We start from the raw sequence: 17,113 nt of genomic DNA on the forward strand, positions 1-17,113 counted from the left end.
CAATTCCTTAGAACCCATATAAACCAAATGTGCAAGGTGGCACATGCATCTAGAGTTTGTTTATAGTGGCTAGAGGGCCTGGTGCACACATTCTCCCTCTCTCTCTCTCTCTCTCTCTCTCTCTCTCTCTCTCTCCCCTTGCCATTGCCATTAAAAAGTAAAATAAAATAAAAGGGCTGAAGATATGGCTCAGCACTTAAGGCCTGCAAGGCCTAATGTCCAGTGCCCATGTAAAAGCCAGATGTAGAAATTAGCACGTGCTTCTGGAGTTCATTTGCAGTGGCAGGAGTCAGCACATCCATTTTCTATGTCTATCTCTCTTCTCTCTATCATATTCTGCTTGCAAATAAATGAAATAAGAAATATATTTAAAAACTTTTTAAAAAGGTGCCACCAAAAATTGAATATATGAACCAGCTTTAAATGTTAAGGTCTAGCAATTCTTTTTTTTTTTTCTTTGTGTACTATATGTCACTATTCTCTACAACAGATTGAAGGTATTTACTAAATTGGCTGAAATCATACCGTCTCAGTAGTTCAACGGTGGCTAACAAAAAAAAAAAAAAAAAGGACCATAGTAGCGGGCATGGTGGTGCAGGCCTTTAATCCCAGCACTCAGGAGGCAGAGGTAGGAGGATCACTGTGAGTTTGAGGCCAACCTGAGACTACATAGTGAATTCAAGGTCAGCCTAGACCAAAGTGAGACCCTACCTCGAAAAACAAAAACAACAACAAAAAATAGGACCATGAATGGCCATCACTGAGCTCACATGATGTATTCCACAATGTGGTCTGGATGAGATCCTAAAACACACCTTCATTCCAAAATGGCTTCAGCTAGCAGGTCAAAGTGTGATTGTTCCATATCCAGTTCTGTGAACCACTGAGTTTATTGGGTTTACTTACAGTGCATGAAGGGGTTATTTATAGGAGCGTGGAGCCCCCACAACAGCCACTGTGGTTAGGCTTCCTGTGTCAAGATCACTCTTTGAAAGCTCCTCCCTCAGCCTCGGGATGAGGGCTTCCTTAGGGAACATGGCAGCACCACCGAGAAGTCTCATTTCACCCTGAATCGCTTCCCCTGGGTACTTCCCAGGGCTCCTTGTCCTTGTCCAGCAGTATGGGACCCCGGAGAAGCTCTCCAGTGGGCCTCACTATGTCGGGATGACCCTTCTGGTGCACCCTTCAGCCTCAGGGTGAGGGCTTCCCCACGGAGCCTGGGACCCAAAGCAGCACCGTGTCGGGATCAGCCCTGTGGATGCTCCTCCCCAGCCTCAGGATGAGAGCTCACCAAGGGAGCATGGAGACTCCAGAGATTCCCGTCTCCCTCCAAGATGCAGCCGCTGTATCCTATCTTCTACCCTCTAAGTGCTCCATCACCGCCTGAGGCCATGAGACCTCGTGTGTCATTGTCCACAGCTGGCCTGGGGTGCCTGAGATCTCAGCTAGGGGGTGTCTGAAGACCCTCCCCACGTCTTGAATTTTTGAGTAAAGCTGACAAAATTGTTTACTGCTTTCAATGTGGAGACATTTTGGCATAACTACAAAACACTCAGGGAGTGTAGTGGTTTGATTCAGGTGACCCCATAAACTTAGGCATTCTGAATGCTAAGTTCCCAGCTGATGGTGATTTGGGAATTAATACCTCCTGGAGGGAGTATATTTGGGGGGGGGGGACAGGCTCCTGGTATTATAGCCAGTTTCCCTTGACAGTGATTGGCACACTTTCCTGTTGCTCTTGTCCACCTGATGTTGACTAGGGGATGATGTTCACCCTCTGCTCATGCCATTGTTTTCCCTGTCATCATGGAGCTTCCCCCTGGAGCCTGTAAGTCAAAATAAATCTCTTTTATCCTACAAGCTGCTCTGAGTTTTTCTACTAGCAATGCGGACCTGACTACAATAGGGAGAATTGACACAGTGCAAGGACCTCAGAGGAGGTCTTGAATGAAGAGCACCTTTGTCCCACAATCAGTGACAATGACAGTGTGTCAGTGGTTCCCAGCACAGTTAATCTCCAAGGAAACTCAGGGCGAGGACAGAGGCAGAACCCAGAATGGAAGTGGGGAGAATGACATAATTAAGATGGGACTTGAGATTGGCGGGTCCCAGAGCTTCATGGAGGGAAGAGGAAGCAGCGCACAGCCCATCCTGGATCAGTATCAATTCTCTAGGAGACCCGGGAAAGGAGAAGCGTCCACAGCTCAGATGTGAGAAAGACAGTGACGGCCCTGAGGACCTGATTCTTAGAGCTGGAGACATGCAGCAGTTAAGACACCTGCCTTCAAAGTCTAACAACCCAGTCAGATTCCCCAATACACACAAAGTAACTCATGCAAGTAGCGTTCATTTACATGACTGGGGGCCCTGTCTGCCCTTTATCTCTGTTGGTCTCTTCTATCTCTCTCTCTCTCTCTGCTTGCAAACACTTTTTTAAAAATGAATTTTATTTATTTATTTGCAAGAGAGAAAGAAGTAGAGAGAGAGAGAAGGCATTCCAGGGCCTCAAGCCACTTCAAATGAACTCCAGATGCTGGCACCCCCTTGTGCATCTGGCTTATATGACTCCTGGAGAATTGAACCAGGATCCTTTGACTTGGCAGGCAAATGCCTTAACCACTAAGCCATTTCTCCAGCCCCCAATTTTTATTTTTTAATTTTTATTTATTTTATTTTATTTTATTTTATTTATTTATTTTTTTGGTTTTTCAAGGTAGAGTCTCACTCTTGCTCAGTCTGACATAGAATTCACTGTGTAGTCTCAGGGTGGCCTCAAACTCTGCCTCCTGAGTGCTGGGATTAAAGGCAGGCACCATCATACCTGGCTAAAATATATTTTTAAAAATATTACTAGCATATATAATACTTCCAGATGCCTAAATATAATTTGGGTATTTAGGATAAACTATATCATGAAGACATAAACATTTTGGGCCCAGTGTACTTGTTCTTACCAAAAAGCAATGGGAAGTCTGTGCATGGGGAGAAAAATCTGTAATCTCAGCACTTGAAAATGTGATATGAGGGTACAGCTGCTCAACATCACCATCAGCTACATCACAAGTTGAGTCCAGTGTGGGATTAACTGGACTCTCTCTCAAGAAAAAATATAAAGGAAGAGTAATACCAGTCTCAAAATCCAAATGCCCACATGGCAATCAGCAAACAAATTTAGAAGTCTTCCAAATGATAGGCACTTCATGTGTGTGGGGTTAACTCTTTTCTCAACAATCCTCCTAAATCTTAACACAAAAATTTCCAGGCTTGTGTGTGTGTGTGTGTGTGTGAGAGAGAGAGAGAGAGAGAGAGAGAGAGGCAGGGGGAGAAATGACATTTTCATGTACTTGTTGGAAATTTTGAAGATATAAGTTTTATACCTACCTTTGGAACATTTTTCTTAGTCAAATAAATATGAGGCTTTAGGGCTAGAGAGATGGCTTAGCAGTCAAGATACTTGCCTGAGAAGCCTAAGGACCAAGGCTCAACTCCCCAGTACCCCCATAAGCCAGATGCACAAGGTAATGTGTGCTCTGAAGTTCATTTGCGGTGGGTGGAGGCACTGCTGTGCCCATTTCCTCTCTCACTCTGTCTCTGTATCTCTTTCTTCATCTTCCTCTTTTGTATATGAACATATTCCAACTTCATCATTATCCCATCTGCTCTTACTCTTATATATCCTCTCCCCTGTCCCCATTCTCCTGAGGACCCACCTCAGTAGGGTTGTCAGTAATTGATATGGTGGCATGTATGCTCCAGTTACGTAAACCAAATTTAATGTTTAATTCATTTTCTGGATTCTCTGTCTTCTAATGTACTCAATGACTCTGAGTTTTTATGTACCCTGAACAAGTTTGGTTAAAGTCAGTGATGTCTCAGTCAGGAGTGAACTCTGGGTGGGGAGGTCACTGGAGACTTCCACAGGGCAGCAGAGCATCAGGATCCCAGAAGGGGATTCTGAAGAGGCTGGACTTGAATTCAGTTTGCAAGGATTTTGTTCAGTATCTTTGCATCTAAGTTTATCAAAGACTCATATCCTGGGCTTTTCTTCTGGGGGAGGTTTTTGATTACCTGTTCAATTTAGATGGGTATGATAGTTTGTTAAGGAGATTAATCTGCTCAGAGTTTAGCTTTTATATGTGGTAATGGTCCAGGAATTCATCCACTTCCTCTGTATTATCCAGTTTTGTGGATTATAGGTTTTTGAAATAAGTCCTGATGATTCTCCCAATTTCAGTTATATCTGTTGTGATCTCTTTTTTTTTCTTTTCTAATTTTGTTAATTTGAAGCATCTCTTATTTTTATTTTATCATATTGGCCAGGAGTTTATCAAGTTTGTTTATTTTTTCTTTTTTTGTTTATTTTTATTTATTTATTTATTTGAGGGTATTACCATGATGTAGAAATAAGGACATTCCACAACTAAAACAGGCTAAAGGAATTTATGAATTCTAAACCAATTCTAGTAGAAAATATTGAAGGAATTCAAATTCTTCATTCTGAAGAGAAAGCAAAACACATACAGGAGGAAATGGGAAAAAATAAACCACACTCAAATAACAGTTAAAACAAATGAGTAAAAGGAAAACAGGACACACTACAAAATAAGAAGAATGGTAAGAATAAATACATATCTTTCAATAATAACTCTTAATATCAATGGCCTCGATGCATCAACCAAAAGACATAGGCTTGCAGACTGGATTAAGAGGCAGGATCCTGCCATTTGTTGCCTCCAGGAAACTCATCTCTCAACCAAAGATAGATACTGTCTTAGGGCAAAGGCTGGAAAATAGTATTTCAAGCAAATAGGCCTAGAAAACAAGCAAGGGTGGGTATACTAATATCTGATAGGATAGACTTCAAACCAACATTAGTGAGGAAAGATAAAGCAGGTTATTTTATATTGATTAAAGGAACACTCCAACAGGAGGACATTACAATCCTAAACATATATGTATCTAACATGGGGGCTTCCAGTTTCATCAAACAAACACTATTATACTTAAGGTCACAGACAACATCAAACACAATTGGAGTGGGAAACTTCAATACTCCACTCACATCAGTTGACAGGTCATCCCAGCAAAAAATAAAATAAAATAAAATAAAATAAACAGAAAGGAAACTGAATTAAATGATGTCATGGAACAAATGAACCTAACAGATGTCTACAGAACATTCCATCCAAATGCTGCAGAATATACATTTTTCTCAAAAGCACATGGAACATTTTCTAAAATAGACCATATATTAAGACACAAAGCAAATCTCCACAAATACAGGAAAATTGAAATAATCCCTTGTACTCTATCTGACCTCAATGGGATTAAACTGCAAATCAGCAACAAGGAAATTTACAAAGCATACAGAAATTAATGGAGACTGATTGGCCAGACAGGCCAAATGGCTGAACTAGTGCAATAGTGGCATGTCTAGTCTGGGAGAAATAAACTGCTCTCTAATTGGACTGTTGGCCCACTCTATGGGAGGGAATACATGCCTGGTACTGAAAACCTAATCAAAAGCCCATGGCAGGGGAGATCATGAGCCTTAGGGGTATAAAGCCTGTTCTTGTCTGGATACATGCATATATTACTCTCACCAAATTGTCCTGAAAGCATTACACTTTATGTTAATGCTCATATATTAATGCTGCTCTCGCTTCCAGTTAGAGAAGCTAATCCTTTCAGATGACAATGACAACTGGGATGATCCGAAAGGCAACAGAGTGCTGAGAAGAAGGAATGGAGGAGTGTCCAGCCCTGAAACATCACAAACTCTCCAAGGCTCACTGTCCATTATTGAATAAATGCTGGAAAGAATGTAAGAGCCAAAGGAAGGGTACCACTCCTTACATACATCTGTCCAGACAGAATTTGGCCTCGATATCTAAGACCTTGACGTGCCTAGAAATACCCACACAAGACTTCATAATAGGAGAAAAAGATGACGACATCAAATTAGAAGAGAGACTACTGGAGAGAGGAGGGGACATGTTGGAGATAGAGTTATGAAGGGGGAAGTGGGGGGGGAGGGGTACCATGGTTTGTTGTCTGTAAGTATAGATGTTGTCAATAAAAACATAAATGTATACTAAAAATTAAAAAAAAGAAATTCAGGCTGGAGAGATGGCTTAGCGGTTAAGTGCTTGCATGTGAAGCCTAAGGACACCAGTTCGAGGCTCGGTTCCCCAGGTCCCATGTTAGCCAGATGCACAAGGGGGCGCACCCGTCTGGAGTTCGTTTGCAGAGGCTGGAAGCCCTGGCGCGCCCATTCTCTCTCTCTCCCTCTATCTGTCTTTCTCTCTGTGTCTGTCGCTCTCAAATAAATAAATAAATAATGACAAAAAAATTTTTTAAAAAAAAGAAATTCATGGAGATTAAACAGTGCACTATTCAATGATCAATGGGTCATTGAAGAAATCAAATAAGAAATCAACAAATTCATAGAATCAAATGATAATGATAATACAACATACCAAAGCCTTTGGGACACAATGAAGTTAGTCCGAAGAGGGAAATTCATAGCTCTAAGTGCCTATTTTAAGAAAGTAGAGAGTTCACAAACAAGTAATTGAATGATTCACTTTAGATAAAGAAAAACAGGGCAAACCAAAAATCAGTAGATGGGAAGAAATAATAGAGATTAGGGTAGAAAATAATGAAATAGAAACCAAAAAAAAAAAAAAAAAAAACCTAAAGAATCAATGACACAGAGTTGGTTATTTGAAAGGATAAACAAGATTAATAAAGCCTTAGCAAAATTGACCAGAAGAAAGAGAGAGAGGCAAAAATTAATAAAATTAGAGATGATATAGGCACCATTACAACAGACACCAAATAAATTCAGACAAGTATAGGACATAATTTAAGAATATTTATGCCCTTAGGTTTGAAAACCTGAAAGAAATGGATGATTTCCTTGATTCATATAACCTACCAAAATTAAATCAAGATGAGAGAAACCATATAAATAGACCTATAACAAGTATAGAGATGCAAGCAGTAATAAAAAGCCTACCAACTAAAAAAATCCCAGGCTCAGATGGATTCAGTGGTCAATTTTACCAGACCTTACTGGAAGAACTAACAGCACTGCTTCTCAAACTTTTCCATAGAATAGAAAAGGAAGAAATTCTACTGAACTCCTTGCATGAAGCCAGCACCATCCTCACACAAAAACTAGACAAAGAACAAAGACAGGACAAAGATAGAAAATTACAGACCAATCAACCTCACGAACATAGATGCAAAAATTCTGAACAGAATATTGGCAAACAGAATACAATATATTTCAAGGATTATTTGCCCTGACCTAATTGGCTTTATGCCAGGGAGGCAAGGATGGTTCAACACACACAAATTAGTAAATGTAATACATCATAAAAATGGTCTGAATGACAAAAATCACATGATCATCTCAATACATGCAGACAAGGTATTAGACAAAATCCAACATCCTTTCATTGTAAGAGTATTACAGAAACTGGGAATAGAAGGAACATATCTCAACAAAATAAAACCTATTTATGACAAACCCACAGCCAACATAATACTAAGTGGAGAAAAATGTGAAGCTTTTCCACTAAATTCAGGAACAAAACAAGAGTTTCCACTGTCCCCACTTTTATTTAATATAGTAGTGGAAGTCTTAGCTATAGCAATAAGGCAAGAAGCACTCATAAATGGAAAGAAATTGGAAAGGAAGAGACCAAATAATCACTATTTTCACAGGAAATGATTCTATACATTAAAGCCCATAAAGACTCTACTAGCAAGCTCTTAGAGCTGATAAACACTTTTAGCAACCTAGCAGGATTCAAATAGATACACAGAAATCAGTAGCTTTCCTATATACTAAAAACAAACATGCAGAGGATGAAATCAGGGAATCTATCCCATTCACAATTGCCTCAAAAAAATAAAGTACCTTGGAATAAACTTAACTAAGGAAGTGAAGGATCTCTACAATGAGAACTTTAAAAGACTCTTTAAAAGACTTTAAAAGTGAGAAATTGCAGAAGATACAAGGAAATAAAGACATCACATGTTCTTGGATTGAAAGAATCAATATTATGAAAATGTCAATCTTTCCAAAAGCAATCTTCACATTTAATGCAATATCCATTAAAATTCCAATGGCATTCTTCACAGGAATAGAAGAAAAAATTCTAAAGTTCAATTGGAAGTACAAAAAAAGCTCAAATAGCCAAGTCGTTTTTGAGCAACAAAAATAAGACTGATGGTGTCCCCATACCCAATTTTAAGCTATATTACAAAGCCATAGTAACAAAAACAGCATGGTATTAGCACAAAGACAGACATGTAGATCAATGGAACAGAATAGAGGAGGCAGATGTTAACCCAAGCATCCATGGCCATCTGTTTTTTGACAAAAATGCTAAAAATATTCATTGGAGAAAAGACAGCCTCTTCAAAAATTGGTACTGGGAAAACTGGATATCTATATGTAAAAAAGATGAAAATAGATCCATGTCTTTCTTCATGAAAAAGGATCAAGTCCAAGTGGGTCAGGGACCTTAATATCAGACCTGAAAGTCTGAAATTGATAGAGGAAAAGGTAGAGGAAACTGTTCAACATATTGGCAGAGATAATGACTTTATGAATATAACTCCAATTGCTCAGCAAATAAAACCACTAATCAACTACTGGGATCTCATGAACTTACAAAGCTTTTGTACAGTAAAGGACACTGTGTATAGAGCAAAGAGACAACCTACAGAATGGGAGAAAATCTTTGCCAGCTATACATCTGACAGAGGAGTAATACCCAGAATACACAAAGAACTCAAAAACAGAACAATAAGAAATCAAACAACCCAATCAAAAAATGGGCTATGGAACTAAATAGAGAGTTCTCATTGGAAGATATACAGATGACATATAAACATCTAAAGAAGTGTTCTACATCCTTAGCTATCAGGGAAATGCAAATTAAATCTACCTTGAGATTCCATCTCTCTCTCATCAGAACAGCTCCCATCAAGAAAACAAATGACAATAAATGTTGGTGAGGATGTGGAAAAGGGGAAACATTCTACACTGCTGGTGGGAATGTAATCTGGTACACCCATTGTGGACATCAGTGTGGAGGTTCTTGAGATAGCTAAAAATAGATTTGCCATATGATCCAGCTATAAACACTCCTAGGCATATATCCTATTGATTCTTTTCACTACCCTAGAGGTACTTGCACAACCATGTTTATTGGTGCTCTATTCAAAATAGCTAGGGAATGGAACCAGCCTAGATGTCCATCCACAGAAGAATGAATAGTAAAGAGGTGTACATCTACACAATGGATTTCTATTCAGCTTTAATAAAATGAAATTATAAAATTTGCAGGGAAATGGATGGATATGGAAAGGATTATAGTAAGTGAGGTAACCCGGGCCCAGAATGCTAAACAACACGGGTTCTCTTTCCTGCATGGATCCTAGCTACAAATGTAAAGGCTTGTATGTGATCTGGGGCCAAAAATTAGTAGCAGAGGCCCATAAGCTAGAAAAAGGCTATAAGGCAGGGAGGAAAGGGAAAGTCTTAAGGAGATGTTATTGTATATATGTAAGTAGAAAAAAATGATTACAGGGAGGGAAATGGCATAAGTGAGGCAAGAGGAAAAGATTTTATAAAAGGAGGGTGGGGTGGGAGGTTCAATCAATGTTAAAGATATCCTGAATAAGACATAAGAAAATCTACTTTCTAGAATAATGGCATGTCCAAAGCCATAGATTTTTCCTAGAAAATTTTCAGTGCCAGGGATGAGTTACCTTCCAGTGAGTTGCTGGCCAGGCAGGTCCCTGTTGCCTCCAAAATATTATGGCTATTGCCAAGGTGTGAGAAAGAGAAAGAGATGGTAAGACCCTATTGCTGAAGACTTCCCATGCCTGAGCTGCATAGTCCCTGAGAAATAAAGCTGGTGCTGAGCAGAAAACCTTCTCCCTGTAGCCCAGCCAACTGAAAGCTGGAAAAAGCTGCAGTGTATACAGCCATATGGGAGACACAACTTACCAGTGGCAAAAGCAGTGGACATTGGAAGCCTCAAGTTTGGCCAGACAGGGCAAATGACTGAATGAGTGCAATAGTGGCATGTCTGCTCTGGGCGATACCAACTGCTCTCTGATTGGACTGAAGGCCCACTCTGGGAGGGAATGCATACCTGGTACTAAAAATCTAATCAAAACCTATGGCATGGGAGACTTAGGGGTATAAAGTCTGCTCTTGTCTGGATACATATGTTACTCTCAGCAAATTTCCCTGAAAGCACTACATTTAATGTTCATATACATATATCAATCCTACTCCCACTTCTGGTTAAAGAACCTTTGCTTGTGTTTGCTTCAGCAGCACATATACTAAAATTGGAATGTTACAGAAAAGATTATCATGGCCCCTGCGAAAGGATGATATGCAAATTCCATATTTTTTCCAAAAGGCATTCTTCATAGAAATAGAAAAAAAAAATCCAACAATTAATTTGGAATCACAAAAAATCTTCCAATATGTAAAACAATACTGAACAAAAAAAATAAAGCTGATGGTATCACCATACCCAATTTTAACCTATACTACAGAACCATAGTAACAAAAACAGCATGGTACTGGCACTAAAGCAGACATGTAGATCAATGGAACAGAACAGAGGACCCAGATGTAAATCCAGGTAGCTATAACCACCTGATATTCGATAAAAATACCAAGAATACTCATTGGAGAAAAGACAGCCTCTTCATCAAATGGTGCTAGGAAAACTGGGTATGTATCTGTAGAAGGATGAAAATAGATTCTTCTCTTTCTCTATGCATAAGAATTAAGTCCAAATGGAATAAATACCTGAACATCAGACCTGAAACTCTGAAACTGCTAGAGGAAAAAGTAGGGGAAACCCTTCAACATATTGGTCTTGGCAAAGGCTTTCTGAATACAACCCCAATTGCTCAGGCAATAAAACCACAGATTAATCACTAGGACCTCATGAAATTACAAAAATTTTGCACTGCAAAGGACACAGTGAAAAAAGCAAAGAGGTAACCTACGGAATGGGAAAACCTCTTCGCCAGCTATATGTCTGTTAAAGGATTAATATCTAAGATATACAAAGAACTCAAAAAGTTAAATAATAAGGAATCAAACAAGCCAATCAAAAAATGGGCTATGGAGCTAAATAGAGAGTTCTCAAAGGAAGAAATACGAATGGCATATAAGCATCTAAAAAAATGTTCTACGTCACTAGCCATCAGGGAAATGCAGATTAAAACTACATTGAGGTTCCATCTCATTCCTGTCAGATTGGCTACCATCATGAAAACAAATGATTATAAGTGTTGGCCGGGATGTGGAAAAAGAGGAACCTTTCTACACTGCTGGTGGGAATGCAATCTGGCCCAGCCATTGTAGAAATCAGTGTGGAGGTTCTTAAAACAGCTAAAGATTGATCTACCATATGACCCAACTATAGGACTCCTAGGCATATATCCTAAGGACTCATCTCATTTCCTTAGAAGTACGTGCTCAATCATGTTTATTGCTGCTCAGTTTATAATAGCTGGGAAATGGAACCAGCCTAGATGTCCCTCAACTGATGAGTGGATAATGAAGATGTGGAACATTTATACAATGGAGTTCTACTCAGCAGTAAAGAAAACTGAAGTTATGGAATTTGCAGAAAAATAGATGGATCTGGAAAGGATTATACTAAGTGAGGTAACACAGGCCCAGAAAGTCAAGCACCACATGTTCTCCCTCACATGTGGATCCTAGCTACAAATGATTGGGCTTCAGCATGATAAAGAAAAAAACTCAGTAGCAGAGGCCATTAAGTTCAAAAGGTGATATAAAGGGAAGAGAAAGGAAGGGAGGAGGGCACTTAATAGGTTGCTATTGTACATATGTACGTAGAATGATTGAGACGGGGAGGAGATATGATCGAGAATGGAATTTCAAAGGGGATAGTGGTGGGGGAGGGTGGGTATTACCATGGGATATTTTTTATAATCATAGAAAATGTTAATAAAAATTGAGAAAAAAAGTATTTAAGATGCTTCTCTTTTCAGATGGCGATGACCACTGGGATGACCCAAATGGCAACATAGTGCTGAAAATGGATAGTGGAGCATCCAGCACTGAAACATTTCACACCCTCCAAGGCTCCTCGGGGTCCATTGTGGAAGAGGTGGCAGAAAGAATGTAAGAGTCAAAGAACTTACATACAACTGTCCAGACAGAATTTGGCCTCAATATTCAAGATCTCTAAGTTCCTAGCAACAGCTACACATGACCCTCATGATAGGAGAAAAAGATGACAACATCAAATTAAAAGAGAAGCTAATGGAGAAAGGGAGGGGGTATGATGGAGAGCAGAGTTATAAAGGGAAAAGTGGGGGGGAGGAATACCACCATTTGTTGTTTGTAAGTATAGAAGTTGTCAATAAATTATATATATATATATTTTAAGAAAACTATTCCATACTACAGAAATTTAAATAATGGTGCTATGTTGATGTTTTTATATTTATGTTTTTTGCAAGTGAAAAACTGTTAATTTATTGATTCAATCAAAGTTTTTAAAAAATCCCCAATACATACAGTTCAGGGTTGAGTATCATGGTTGTAGCACATTGTTGCATCTTCACACAAAAGTATGCATCTGTATAATCCCATCACAATTCTCCAGCCTCTACAGTTTTATCTTGGGACATTTGCTTCAATACATATTCCCACAGTGCAAAATTTATGTCATTTCTAGCCTCCTTGCCACCTCCCGTCCTTACCTCCCCAACTTTGGGGTTACTGTTTAAAGGCATTTCACCCTTCAGTTTTAAGTTATTAAGCTCCCTGACACCCAGGTTCTTGAGTGCTTGTGAAACCTGCCTTGGCTTTCCTAAAGGACTAGCATTGAACAACTACCTCTTCCAGCTCCTATCCACTCATATAGGTGCAGGAGGGAGACTGTTCTCACTGTGGTCTCTGTGCAGGTTTCCCACACAGCCCTCTAAATCAATCATTTAATCTGTACTGGTTTTAAAGGAACTGTTAACTAGGCTTTTTTAAATTTATCTCAATGCATATATAAAAACTCTTCTTACCATTCCAAAGTAGCTCTGCTTTCCACTGAGGCAACCCAGTACCTGGAGAACCTAAGCCATTTCCCTGAGTAGGCACAGACCTACAGGCCCTTGGTACCAATGCTGGGCCTTACGACCACCTTTCAAGCGTCCTTAGACCTCCCCAGGGCACACCCTGAAACACGAGTTTCATGTCTCAAGAAGTGTATTCCCTGAAGATCTACCTTCATAACATTGTTCTTATTGGTTCTTGTCTTTCACCCACCCTCCCCCCTGGTACTCTCTGGCCTCCAGGATGCTGAGTTCTTGGTTTCCTCTAAGCAGTCTTGACACCAAAGTCCCCTTTGCAAAGAGGCATATGCCCTAAGCTTGGTGGACATGTGCATGGTAAGAGAAGTTCTATGAGGAAGTCTGACTGAGCATCTGCCATCAGATCTGAATGTGTCCAGGCTCATCTGCTCATCCACAACAAGCCCCAGCAACACCGGCTCTCACTATGCAGGCAATGGCTTCTCTCAGCTAGTCACCAACCACAGGGGCAGGACAGGAGCAGGCTCAGCTGATAGGAACCTGTAGAGAGTGAACATGCAATCACTTCATTAGTTCTACTCTCACCACGGCTTTCCTAGCAAGGCAACCTTTCAATCAGTCACACTCTGTGTGGCCATCAGCAGTGAAACACTGACCTGGGTACAGCCCAAGAGTCTCTGCTCTCACCCCACCAGGTCTACAGTTTTGAACACAGGCAGTATCCAAGATGACAGTGAAACACTACCCTGTTCCCCACTTTTTTTGCTTTTCACCAGGACATTATTAAGTCCTTGTCATGGGTACTTTTAACCTGCTATCAGGTAATGAAGCAAACAAATGAAAATTATTGAGATGAGTTTAGAAATAATATACTTACTGAAAAGTATACTGGGTATTTAAACTTATCAGTTTAGTCTAAATAAAAACTGACTCCCACCCCTACACCCCCCCACACACACACATATTTACATTCTCCAAACTCAGGTAGACACTAAAATCTGAAGAGAGCTGGGTCCAGGTCCACTGGACCCAAAGTAAATTTAGAGACAGGTAAAAGAAGTCTGGACTAGACTCATCTTAGCTTGGGAAAGGACAGCCTAGATGTCAAGTCCAGATCAAGAAGGGATTAAGCACTTCAAACCCAGGTATGTTCCACGCCAAAGGCATGGAGCAAGGTCAACTACAGGTGCCTGAAAAGTGAGTCAGATGCTTCACAAGGAAGGGCTCCTGCTGGGCCACAGCTGTGGCTACAGACCCAAGGATAACAGGCTGGCTGTGCTGGTCCTCAAAAAGTGGGATCCATAGAGAGAGGGCTGGAGGCACATGGACATATTCTCCTCCCACAGATGCTTTTCCTGGCACTGGAGGACCCAAGACAAAAGAGGAGTTACTGCTCTTCCCAGACCCTCCAGGTGACTCCAGCGCCTGGTCCACTGGGCAACTTAAAAAGAGGAGAAGGGAAGGGAAAGATGTGAGAGATTCAGGGGGAGTCAGGAAGAAAGGGGCAGGAAGACACTCAGCTGCACCTATTTCTCTGACAACCGAGAGTCCAGGCTGCCTGGGATAATCCCAAACACTTGAGCTTTGCTGCCTGACATGTTAGTATAGGTTCTGATTTTTTAGGTGGCATAAATGTGTATATGGATACATAGAATATGTGATGCAGGTATGCAGGTCTGGTATAAGAACCTTAGCTGAATGCATTTCCTGGCTTTGGGATCTTCCTTTTCAATCTGTCAGTCCAAACCAAACTCCACATATCCAAGCTGTGATCATACATATCTGATAGTCCACAAGGAGCTCTGGACCCTTTAAGAACCTCGAGGCCACACAGACATCGTACTCCTGAGCAGGTGTCAGAACTCTGCCAGGCCTCCACCAATGAGCTGCAGCTTGTTTTGTTGGTGATCTGTCATGACATTGTGTGGGTTCACATCCCTGTGCACAATTCCCTTGCTGTGGCAGTAATCCAGAGCCTTAAGTAGTTTATGCATATAAAACCGCCTATCAAAGTCTGTCAGGATCTGGCAGTCCTTTACAGGGTCAATCAGCTTAATGACATGTGTTCTACCACGAAGGTTCTCCAGAATCTTAACCGCTCTCATTTTACCTTATTTTTCTTCACTGGCTTGAGAATTTCCACAACCACTCTCTCATTGTTGGCACTGTTAGTGACCTCAAATACTTCACTGTACTTTCCCCTACCAAGTTTCCCAACCAGGTGGGAATCCTATCGATTACCACAGCTCAGGAGGTGGGCTCCACAGGCCCAGGAGTGCTAGGAAAGAGGCCACGGCTGCAAAGCGCTGTATGGATTTTAACAGTTGTGCTAAGATATATTTCTATGGGATTTTTTTTTCTATCAAAAATATCTTGATTTCCAGGTAAGATGGCAGTGTAGGTACCATGCCAAAGCAGGCTGGGGGAAAAAAGACAAAAAAAAAAAAAAAAACTCAGCAAAATACACACTTTTACTAAAAAGTGAGGTGTATAGGAAATTGAAACAGCAGCTGAGAAGTAGGAGAGATCCAGAGCATCCAGAGCCCGCACAGGCTGGCAAAAGCAGCCCCATCAGGTCTGCTGACGGCGGCAGCAACAGTGCACGAGAAAGCTGCTAGGCACGGATTGAAATGCAGGAAAAGCCAGGTGAGGGGAGCGTCCACTCACACCAGCGCTCTCCACAACTCAAGAAACGTGAAGGGAGAGTGGCAGTGAACAATGGAGGAGCAGATCACAAGGTAGAAGAACACATGGAACAGTGAGAGAATCAGAGCAGCTGCAGCTCCCTCTCCTCCCCCACTGCATATGCCCAGCTCCATTGAACAGAGCAGTGGTCCTGGCCCAGTCACCAGGCACACCAACTTCAGCCAAGAGAGGGACCCAAGCAGGAGCAGAGTCCTGCAGCCACATCAGCAGCTCTGGCACTGGCAACAGCAGCCCCAGGAGCAGCAGATCCAGTAGTGGCAGCTTCAGCAGCAGCAGCGACTGATCCAGCAGCAACAGCTTCAGAGGGAGCAGCAGCAGCAGCAGCGGTGGCTCCAGCAGTGGCAGCTACAGCAGCAGTAGTAGTGGTTCCAGCACTGGGGGTGCCCATCTGCAGGGTCACAGTTGCCAGGCTCAGTATGCCCCACAGGAAAAGCCACTGCCCAGCTCCATAAAACAGAACAGCAGCCCAACGACCCAGCCAGCAACTTGACTGAGACCAAAATCGTCAAAAGTAACTGGGATTGCACCAGGGAAGGGTCTCACTTGGTCACAAGCTGACTTGGATCCCTGAACAGACCAGAAATCTTAACCTCTGTGTTGATAGAGGATCTGGTTGTTATAATAACTTCTCTTGCATAAATATTTGGTGCTGATTTGATTGAATGTGTACAGTGTTTAGTTAAATTTTAGAATCTACCTGTATTTTATTCCACTCAGCCTACTTGAATACTCCCATAGCAGAGAAACTCAAACCCTAGGAACACCTTTGTAGATACTCTGAGAGCCTTACGAGCCACACCTAACACCTTAAGCTCCTATCCGGAAGATATATAACATCAAATCAATTGATACAGCTAAGAATACTTAGCTAGCTAGAAAATCTTAACTTAATCCAAGATGAAAAAATATATACATTATAACACAAGAAACACTAAAAAGCAAGACAATATAAATCCACCTAACAGCATTAATGCATCAGAAATGACCTCCAGTGAGAACAAGTTAGAGGAAATGCCTGAGAAAGATTTCAAAAGAATGATTGTAAATATGTTCAAAGAAGTCAAAGAACAAATCAAAGGAATCAAAGAGGAAATCAAAGAAGACACAAGACACCAGTTTAATGAAATAAAGAAGGCAATACAAGTCATAAATAAAGAAATGTAAATAATAAAGAAAAACCAGTCAGAATTACTAGCAATAAAGAACACAGTTAATGAAATAAAAAACTGTGTAGAAAATCTCACAGCTAGAATGGATGAAGGAGAGGACAGAATATCTAAGCTAGAAGACC

The 17,113-nt window shown here is 40.9% G+C and overlaps 1 protein-coding gene and 1 pseudogene across 1 annotated transcript in view; one reads left to right on the forward strand and one right to left on the reverse strand.

Moving 5' to 3' along the window:
- Positions 1–17,113, reverse strand: part of LOC101617395 (zinc finger protein 548) — a 473,530-nt gene that overhangs the window by 53,480 nt on the left and 402,937 nt on the right.
- Positions 10,354–10,449, forward strand: LOC123454907 (annotated as a pseudogene).

Source organism: Jaculus jaculus, chromosome 14 (assembly GCF_020740685.1).
Source record: "Jaculus jaculus isolate mJacJac1 chromosome 14, mJacJac1.mat.Y.cur, whole genome shotgun sequence".
Lineage (NCBI taxonomy): Eukaryota > Metazoa > Chordata > Mammalia > Rodentia > Dipodidae > Jaculus > Jaculus jaculus.